The 9,859-nt window shown below is 33.9% G+C and overlaps 1 long non-coding RNA gene across 1 annotated transcript; it reads left to right on the forward strand.

Annotated features, from left to right (window-relative positions):
• Nucleotides 1–4,880: 4,880 nt before the first annotated feature.
• LOC131856202 (uncharacterized) lies at nt 4,881–6,706 on the forward strand. The gene is made up of 2 exons (XR_009358327.1): nt 4,881–5,022; nt 6,192–6,706. It is a non-coding gene; the product is annotated as an uncharacterized LOC131856202 (long non-coding RNA).
• Nucleotides 6,707–9,859: the final 3,153 nt, after the last annotated feature.

Below are 9,859 nucleotides of genomic sequence, written 5' to 3' on the forward strand. Positions count from 1 at the left end.
AAATATTAATAAAATGCAAATATGCAATAGTCAATTTAGTTTCAATTGTTTAGTGAATTTTAATTTTGTCCAACTTAATTTAATTTAATTTTTTTGGTGATAGAAAATTTATTAATGGGACTTATATTTACAATTAGTAATCTTATATTTATGGCTCTATATAATGATATTCCTATTTTACATATATTTTCAAAAATATAAGTATGCTAGTTTTTATTTATTGTGATGTTCTTTTATACTTTTTTTTTAATTTTGAAATGTTGTAGTTAAAACATTTGAACAAAATGAATTAACTGAATTAAATGCTCTTGATTCTATATAGAAAAAAGACTTCTTGCCTTGCAATAGAATAAATTAATGATTTCAATTGATTTTGACAAAACATTTTATTTCAAGAAAATAATATAGAAGGGGCAATACTTATATTAATAGTATTTTAGTTCTTTAGTACATTTTGTTAGTTGCCTATTTAGTTTTAGAAAAGCATTAAAAAATTATAAATAGAAGTTATCTTTTTTTTATATTAAATATCAAGAGACCAAAATAAGGAGAGTTTATACAAAAGTGAGGATGGGAGGCAGAGCCTCAACCACTAACCAGTGGGATTATCCGACTAAACAAAGACAACCTCCTACAAAAAAAGGAGATACGAGGGAGAGTATATACAATGAACCATATAAATCAACTAGAGGCTACTAGACACCTATTGCAGAATCTCATCCTGGTTTTCCATCCACACCACCTTCTTTCAATCCAGGACCTGGGTAAACATTTTGAGCTTATCAAAGTAGGGACGCCTGTTGTCCCTGAGTTCCTTGATCAGTTTCTTTAGAGCCTCATCGAATGTAGTCTGGTTCTCCGCAATTCTAGCCCATTCAAAGCCATCCTTCATCTCATATATGAACATGGTTGCCTGGCCATCCCTAAGGAAACACAACAGCTTCTCGCTTTCAACATTCATCAAAAAACATACTTGCACAACAATTTTATAAGGTGTGAGTTTTTTTAAAAAACCCAGTAAGAGTCTTATCAGTACCTTGGAATTTTTCCTCATTTCTAAGCTTCCAAATAAACCAAAGTATGAAAGAAGAGAGAATTTTCTAGAACAGGTTAGCATCCTTCTTGAGGCCATGAATGAATCCAACAATAATATCAAGAGTACAAACATGTTCAGTAATGGAAATTCCAAACATCAGCCAGACCTCTTTGGCAAAAATGCAGTAAAAAAAAAAGTGCCGTATAGTCTCAAGCTTCCTACACATAGAGCATAGGTTGAAGGCAGCAATGTTATTCCTAATAGGCAGTCTATCCAACATTAATTGCTACCTGAAGCATTTGATTTTAGGGGGGATGGGGGCCTTCCATAGTTTCTCAAATATTTTCTGCTAGGCAGATGTATTAAGGTCAACATAGCAGAGGGAGTTAATATGATCAATCACCGAGGTATCATGAGTGAGCAGTTTGTAGATAGACTTGGCTTTGACCTTGGAGAGGAGGGAGCCATCCTTCCATTGGAACGAGAGGTATCTATGAGCGTCTACATCAGTGTTTCTAGGAAGATCTAGACAAGCACAAGCATTTTTAATCATATTGTAGGTTCTCTTATGCGAGGCAGGGAGGCCAAAATTATTGTTAAGGTCCTCCCAGCTGATGAGATTATCATGTTCCAAGATGTCCATGAGGTATTTAATGCCTTTATTATACCGATACCTAGTAGAGCAACCTTGGGTTAAAGTGAGGGGTTTAGAGTTATGGTAGAGATTCCACCATATTGACCTTTCCCCATGGAGAGTATTATTACAGTCAATATCAGAGTTGATAATAAGTTTACGCACATGCTCCCAGGCTTTCCATATGGATTTAAACACCCAAGTACCTTGAACAGACACAGAGAATCTGCCTGCTATCATATCACTAAAGGGGAGGGCTTTCCAAGATTTGGCAATCTTGGGGATGCCATTTTGTATGTTATTTCTGAGAAGGATCTTTCAGGGTTCTTGTCCTTCTAGGGCATGAAATATCCACTTGGCAGCCAGGGAAACTCCTTGCGTTCTGAGATCCTTAAGTCCCAACCCATCAAGTTTCTTATCTATGTGGCACCAGAGCCATTTGACCACGTGGGCCTTTCTTTTATCCTTACCATCAGACCAAAGGAAGCACCAGATAGATTTTTGGATCTCATAAACTTGGTAGTTACCAAACATCTAGAAAGAGGAGTAGTACAAACTATAAGAGGAGAGGATTTATTGGTAGACTTTGATCCTACCAGCCAGGGATAGAATCCTATTGTCCCATTTATTAAGTTTTTTGTCAATCTTTTCTTTGACCCAAATCCACATATACTTGAGAGAGAGAAAGACAGAAAAAGGGATACTGAGGTACCGGGTAATTTTATTGGGTCCTCCCCATGAGTATCCAACCTGCTGAAGCCAATCCGGGGGTTCCTCGTTCCACCCAAGCAGGATAGACTTGGAATTGGAGATACGAGTACCAGAAGCTTTGCCAAAGGTTGCAAGCTTTTGATTGAGGGAGTCAATGTTATGCCTAGAGAGCTCCAAGAAAAATGCAGTGTCATCAACAAATTGTATGTTGAGTAATTCAGAGTCATCTGGCATCTTAATGCCATGAACTTTAGGGGAAAGGGTATCAGGGTATCATCTCTTAGGAGGTAAAAGAGGGCGTCTGAGGTAATGACAAATAGAGCAAGGGCGAGGGGGTAGCCCTGTTTAATGGATCTAGAAAGAGGAATAGATTGGGAAAGTGATCCATTAACTTCAACCAGGGCGGAGGCATCTTTGAGGAGAATTTGGACATATTTACAGAGCTCGCTAGGGAAACCAAAGGCTTTGAACATAATGAGGATGAAGTCCCATTCCACCCTATCATAGGCCTTCTCAAAGTCAATAAGAAACATGGCAGTATCTTGATTTGAATTTTTGGCCCATTCCGTAGATTCCCAACTAGTGACAAGGTTTTCCAAGATACACCTTCCTTTAATGAATCCTATTTGGGTAGAGCAGATGAACTTGGGAAGGATTTTATCAAGGCGAGAGGCTAGGGCTTTGGCCAGGATTTTATAAGAAACGTTAAGGAGAGTAATTGGTCTCCAGTTCTTTATGAGGGCTTTGTCCCCATCTTTTGGGATAAGTTTAACAATGCCCCTATTGATGGACTCCCTAAGGGTGCCACTATCAAATTCTTCGGTGTATATGTCATAAAGGTCTTTGGTGACCCACTCAATATTGGTTTTGTAAAACTCAACAGGAAGTCCATCGGGGCCTGGGGCCTTATCATCCTTAAGGGCTTTAATGGCATCAGCAATTTTTGTCATAGAGACTTTGGTCTTGAGAGGGAGAGCTTCAGCCTCGGAGATTCTTTTTGGGATAATGTTACTACGCTTATTTCTAGCCTCTTTTGAGGCTTCACTATCTTCCGAGGTAAATAGGGTTTTATAAAACATTTCAAAAGCATCTTTGATCTCATTGATGTTCCAGCCTCGGAGATTCTTTTTGGGATAATGTTACTACACTTATTTCTAGCCTCTTTTGAGGCTTCATTATCTTCCGAGGTAAATAGGGTTTTATAAAACATTTCAAAAGCATCTTTGATCTCATTGATGTTCTGGAGTTCCTTATCCTCAACTATGATTCTGTCAATTTTTTCTCTATTTTGTTTTTGTTTTTGGTGATAGAAAATTTATTAATGGGACTTATATTTACAATTAGTAATCTTATATTTATGGCTATCTATAATTTGAATTGATATTCCTATTTTACATATATTTTTAAAAATATAAGTATGCTATTTTTTATTTGTTGTGATATTATTTAATACTTTTTTTGATTTTGAAATGTTGTTAGTTAAAATATTTGAACAAAATGAATTAATTGAATTAAATGTTCTTGATTCTATATAAAAATAAAAAATACTTGCAAATTTAATAAATTAACAATTTCAATTGATTTTGACAAAATATTTTATTTCAAGAAAGTAATATAAATAGGTTCAATACGTATATTAAATAGTATTTTAGTTTTTTAGTACATTTGGTTAGTTGTGTATTTATTTTTAGAAAAACATAAAAAAATATAAATAGTAGTTATCTTAATCTTTTATATTGATATTATTTTAGCTCTATCTTTTATTTTCAAAAAAATAAAAAATAAAGATAGACAAAATTGATAACTCGAACTGTTTTTATTACATCTAATTTTTGTTATTTTGTCCAAATGAAATATTTGGTCAAAATGAATTAACTAAAATTAAATAAACTATGTGCAAATTAATAAATTTAATCTACTTGTTGAGAGGAAAATAAAAGACTAAGACAAATTGAAAAAAATGACAATTGAATCTATTTATCACGTTTTTATATTTAAAAAAATAAAAAAAAACTACATGCAATTAACAAAATACACCAAACAAATAAAAGAAAATATTCTTGAAAATGATTTACAATATTATACAAAATAATATAAAAAATATAAAATACAGATTTTTAATTTTTAAAAATTAAGAAAACTAATAATATTGTTTCATATATTTTTAAAGAATAAAAGAATCTAGAACATCTCTAATCTTCATAATCAGATCTTCAAATGATAGAAAATCAGAAAAATAAACCAACCAAAACAGACTTGAAAAAATTCAATAGAAACTATGACATCAACTCTGAGTAAACTCTGAGTTTGAAAACAAAAATCACACCTCAAAAATAATTTTTATTTTTAACGTGCCCCATAAATATAGGAAGTACAAGATTAACTCTGAGTTTGAAAAGAACAATCACAAAGATAATTTCTATTTTTAGCGGCACCTTCAGTAATAAATATGGAATTTGTCTAAGCAAACAATACGTATGATAATTAAATTCCTCTCAGCTAATTTTTTCTCAGCTAATTGCCTTCCATTTGAGCTTACAATTATAAATCTGTAATGAGGGTTTTGAGTATTGCTGTGCTTTGTGTACCTTGAGTTGTATTTCAGTTGGAGCGAATATAAGGATCGACTTTGGTTTTTCTTGTAAGTTCTCTTGAATTTCTGTGGTTTTTTACCATCAAGTAATTGATATTTGTTTGAAGTTGTTAAATTCTGCAAAAATCTCCGTTTGATTAAATTTCAGGGAGTCAATTTAGGTTTTCTGATGGGCTGTAGTTTTTGTTTCTTGACAAACATCTAACTTCTATTTTTCAATAATTTAATTATTATAGTTTTTTAATTTATTTTTTGATTTTATAATAGAATTATTATTTTTTTTTAATTTTATTATATATTTACTTTTGTATTTTTGATTTTATGTAATAGTTCTGGTAAATGTAAATGTAAATGTAAATCTTGTTTTCCTGTTTTCCTTGATCTGAACTGTTTTATTTTATTCTTTGATGCCCATGGAATTCAGGGCTTCTTTGGCAAATCTTCTGATTATTATTTTTAAATATATAACTGATATTTGTTATGGATTATTTGATTTGCTATTATTGTTTTTCTTATTACTTAAATACACAGTTTCTGAATTAATTTAAGTTTTAGTTAGAGAATGTTACAGTTTTTTATATTTTAATTTCTTATAATGAAGATTCTTTTTTCATAATCTTATTCAGATTAAAGGAGGAGCATTTAGACCTTTCTTTTTCTTCTAAACATTTTTTATAACTGTTTTTATTTTTAGGAGGTTTCTTTTGGTTTGTTTTTGGACCATTATTTCTTCATGGAACCTCTTGTCAGAGGTCTAGAAGTTTGATTTAATTACTTTTAATTTTTAATTAAAAAATTCTATTAGTAGTGATTCGATTTTAAAAACTTTTATGGATGAACATTTTAATTTTAATTTTGTGAAATTCCCAGCGATTTCTCGTCTATGGTGACCTAGAAAAGCAAGACAGTACAATTTTGTTTCTGCAAATATTAGTTATTATTATTATTTGTTTACTTAGAAGCGTTACTTATTATATCTGCAAAAACGTGTTATAGCAACAAGTGCACATCATAGTAGAGGATTCCTCTATTGAAATTTTCTCTTTTCAACTCTTCTGAAGAAATCTCAGATTTTGTAGTTTATCACACTTCTCTATTTTTTACGTGGGATGTGAGAGTACTGTGTATATCAATGTGAGGTTAAACCAAAACAGAATCGTTGTTTCGTCATTTCTGACTTTGCTTTTGTTTTTTTTCCTTCTATTTGTGGATTGCAGGGATCTAATAGTCTAGTATGAACAACATGACATTCAAGGAAGGTTGTATGGTTGAGGTTCGCCGTTCTGATGGTGGTATTTTTCAGTCTTGGTTCCGAGCAAGGATCATTTCATGTAATGCAGAGTATTACAAAGTCGAGTATAACAACCTTTTAAATGACCAGATTTAATGCAAAACTTGTTGTGGAAGATGTGTCAGTTGATGCAGTTCGACCAGAACCCCCGCACATGACAGAAACAAGAAAATTGGCCAAAGCATCACGTATTTCAATTAGGGCTTCGATATTCTAATACACCTCTCCAGCTTTCCCAGATCCTAGCGGAATAGCATTCGCCCCAGTGCCAAAGAGTAGAATGTCAAATGATATGTTTCCTATCTATCTATCCATGTTCTTTTGCCTTTCATGGAAACACCGCAGCTTTGGTCGTATTATGACGTTTCCGCAAAATTTGGCTCCTCTCCACCTCTACATTTTTTCCCTAATATTTTTAATAAGAAAAAGGATTTTCAATTATTAATGTGTTTGAATTTAATTATTTTGATATATTTTTATTATGTTTATAGTATTCAAAAATTTAAATTACATTTATTAAAAATATCAAATATTAAAATATTGTAAATTTGCAATAGTAAATTTTTAAATTTTTTTTTTTAATTTTAATTTTGTTCAATTTAATTTAAATTGATTTTTGGACAATAGAAAAATTAGTAGTGGGATATATATTTGAAATTAATATTAATATATTTATGTCTCTTTGTACTTTAAATTGATATGTCTATTTTATATATGTTATTTAAATTAATTCATTAGATTTTATTAATAAGGTATATTCTTTTCTTTCATCCCAAAATTTAATAACATGAGAGGTAGATTTTAAATGATTTTAGTTCACTTTATAATTTGAATTTTTTTGAATCCCCAATCCAATTAAAATTTATATTTCTATTACATAATATGCATTGAAGGTAATGTGAAACTTCTTCAATTAATAGTCAATTTAATTATAACTTGTTCTAATCAAAAGTTTAAGCTTAGAATAATTAATCCCAGAATTTTAAAAATTTAATATATTAAAACCTCTATTTTAATATATATGTTTAAATTATATTATAGTATTAACAGAAGGAGCGAAATGGCGGCACTGGATGGCAGCAGGATCGACACCGGTGATAGGAGCAGGGTTACTGATGTGTGTTATTCCAGCACTCAGTCTATGAAGGTTGGATCTTGGAGCGATGAAGCGGACATTGCCTTCCCCATCGAGACAGGTAGATTGTAAGCTATTCAGAAACCGATCAATGTTGGGTTAGCAGATATGGTCCAGGGCAACAGGCATTCCAAACCGTGGTTAAGCTATGGAAACCCTTTTTCAAGTGGTAACCAGTGCCATATTGACCCGCATAAGTGGAAGGAGAATGGTTTCATTCGGAATAACAAAGGTTGGTTTCATAAGGCTAAGCATCCCGCATCTGAGGCCCCCTAAAACTGGTATCCACTGCCTGAACCTAGCATTTCCAGTGTGGTACCCGAGAGAGGCAATCCTCATAATTACTCTTTTTTGGTTCCCCCAATTGAACACGGTAATCTCCAAAAGCTAAATGGGCGCTTCAGGCAAGATATCTCAAGGATGGACCAAGCCAAGTTTTGGAGATCCAATTTCTGCCCTAACAATTGGAACCCTTGGTCAAACCAAGAAAGATGCCCTGAATTTTGAAGAGCCGCCTCCCTCCCTCAGCGACCTCGTTTTCATAAACCGGTAAGAAAAATCTCAAGACCCACCATCTTTGTGAATGAGAATAAAATTAATTCTGCTAGGTCAAATCTGCTTGAGTCTTGCCTTTTCATCAAGTGGGTTGGTGGAAAGCGGGTTAAGGACAACTTTTAATCCTAGTGTAGAGCATAGTGGGGAAAGGATATTAACATTAATATTCTCCTGAATGATTTCTATATGATTAAATTTATGAGCAATGAGGATAAGAGACAAACAAAAAACAAAGGTCCATAAATCTTAGATGGCATTGAAGCTCACACCATTGATTGGCAACCCAATTTCAACCCCTGAACGTATGTACTACCAGACAACAAGGTATGGATAAGATTGTATAACTATCCCTCAGATTATTGGCACATTGATGTCATTAAGAATATATGCAAAGACCTTGGCACCTTTGTATCAGCAGATGGCATCTTGGAGGATAAATTATGGGGAAGCTTCCTCAGGATTTGTATTAGCTCGGATCAAATCACCAAGATCCCCAATGAAGTCAGAATTATTGGGGTAAGGAAGATCTGGATACAAAAGATTGATAGAGAAGATCAACTGCATATTTGTCCTAAATGCTTTTCCTTAGATCATACCTGTATTAGTTATGCTGTTTTGGCTACGATACAACGAAGTTATTCCTGTATGCAATCTCCTATTGAGGTAAATCTGCAACCGAAACCTCCTATTGCCTTTGACACTAGAGAAGCTTTTTGCAACAACACTCTTGACAAGGAGAATGCTCCACTAACAGAAGCAACCCCTTTGATCATAATTCCTCCCTCCTCTGGTCAATGCGAGAGTCAACAAGATCTTCTCACATTTTTAGAGATGACCAAAACCCTACAGGCAGACATTGAATCCAAGTTAGCGGATTCACTTCCACCCTCCCCCTTTGTGTCCAAGAATCAACTGGTAATTGAAGATGGAAATCTTCACTCTCAGGATATGGAGACTGGCATTATGATGGAGATGGGAAGGAAAATCTTCTCCTTGATAGGCATTGAGCTAGAAGATAGTGAAATTGAAACCTCCACCTCGGAGGGGGAGGAAGACTTTAAACCAGACTGAGATCTTATATTGGAGGGTACTTCAAAAGGTTTTGGTAAGTCGGATTCAACTATTGACAAACCAAATTTTAAGCCAAAAGGTGTGCGGGGGCACAAGTCCAAAAAACTTATGCTAGCAGTGGCTGGTGTTGCCAGTGGTTAAACCAAACTTAATTTAGGGAAGGGAAATACCCTTCCCCAGGAGAAATGAAACTCCTATCTTGGAATGTTAGGGGCATCAATGCCCCTCAAAAATTGCGCTTGATTAAGCACCAGATTGATGACACTAAAGGAGATATTTGGCTACTATAGGAAACTAAATGGAGCAAGGCTGAGACTGTTGCTAAAATGAGAGTTTGGAAATAGTGGAATGGGTTTTTTAGGCAATCGGATGGAGCCTCTGGTGGCTTGGGAATCATTTGGAACCCCATGAATGTTAAGATCTCTCTTGTAGGGGAAGATAAGTATTGGCAACACTGCTCGGTTACTATTCTTGGACGGAATGAGAATTTCAATCTTTTCAATGTGTACAGACTGCTAGTGATAAACAGGCTCTCTAGGATCTCTTATCCAGCAAACTAAACGATATTACCAATGGTAGTTGTGTGGTAACCGGGGACTTCAATGCTATCCTCTTTGGCACTAAGAAAAGTGGGGGTATTTAGAGAATTGGTACATCCCAGAAGGAAGTTTTGGTTTTTGTTGAGAAGAATCACCTTTTAGACCTTGTTCCGAAAAATGGTATTTTCACATGGATGAACCGGAGAGTGGGTTTTACTAATATTGTTGAACGGCTTGACCAGTTTCTTGTCTTTGGTGAGTGGTTAGGACAAAATTTAGCCTTAGAATTGTCGA

This window comes from Cryptomeria japonica, chromosome 7, assembly GCF_030272615.1.
Source record: "Cryptomeria japonica chromosome 7, Sugi_1.0, whole genome shotgun sequence".
Taxonomy (NCBI): domain Eukaryota; kingdom Viridiplantae; phylum Streptophyta; class Pinopsida; order Cupressales; family Cupressaceae; genus Cryptomeria; species Cryptomeria japonica.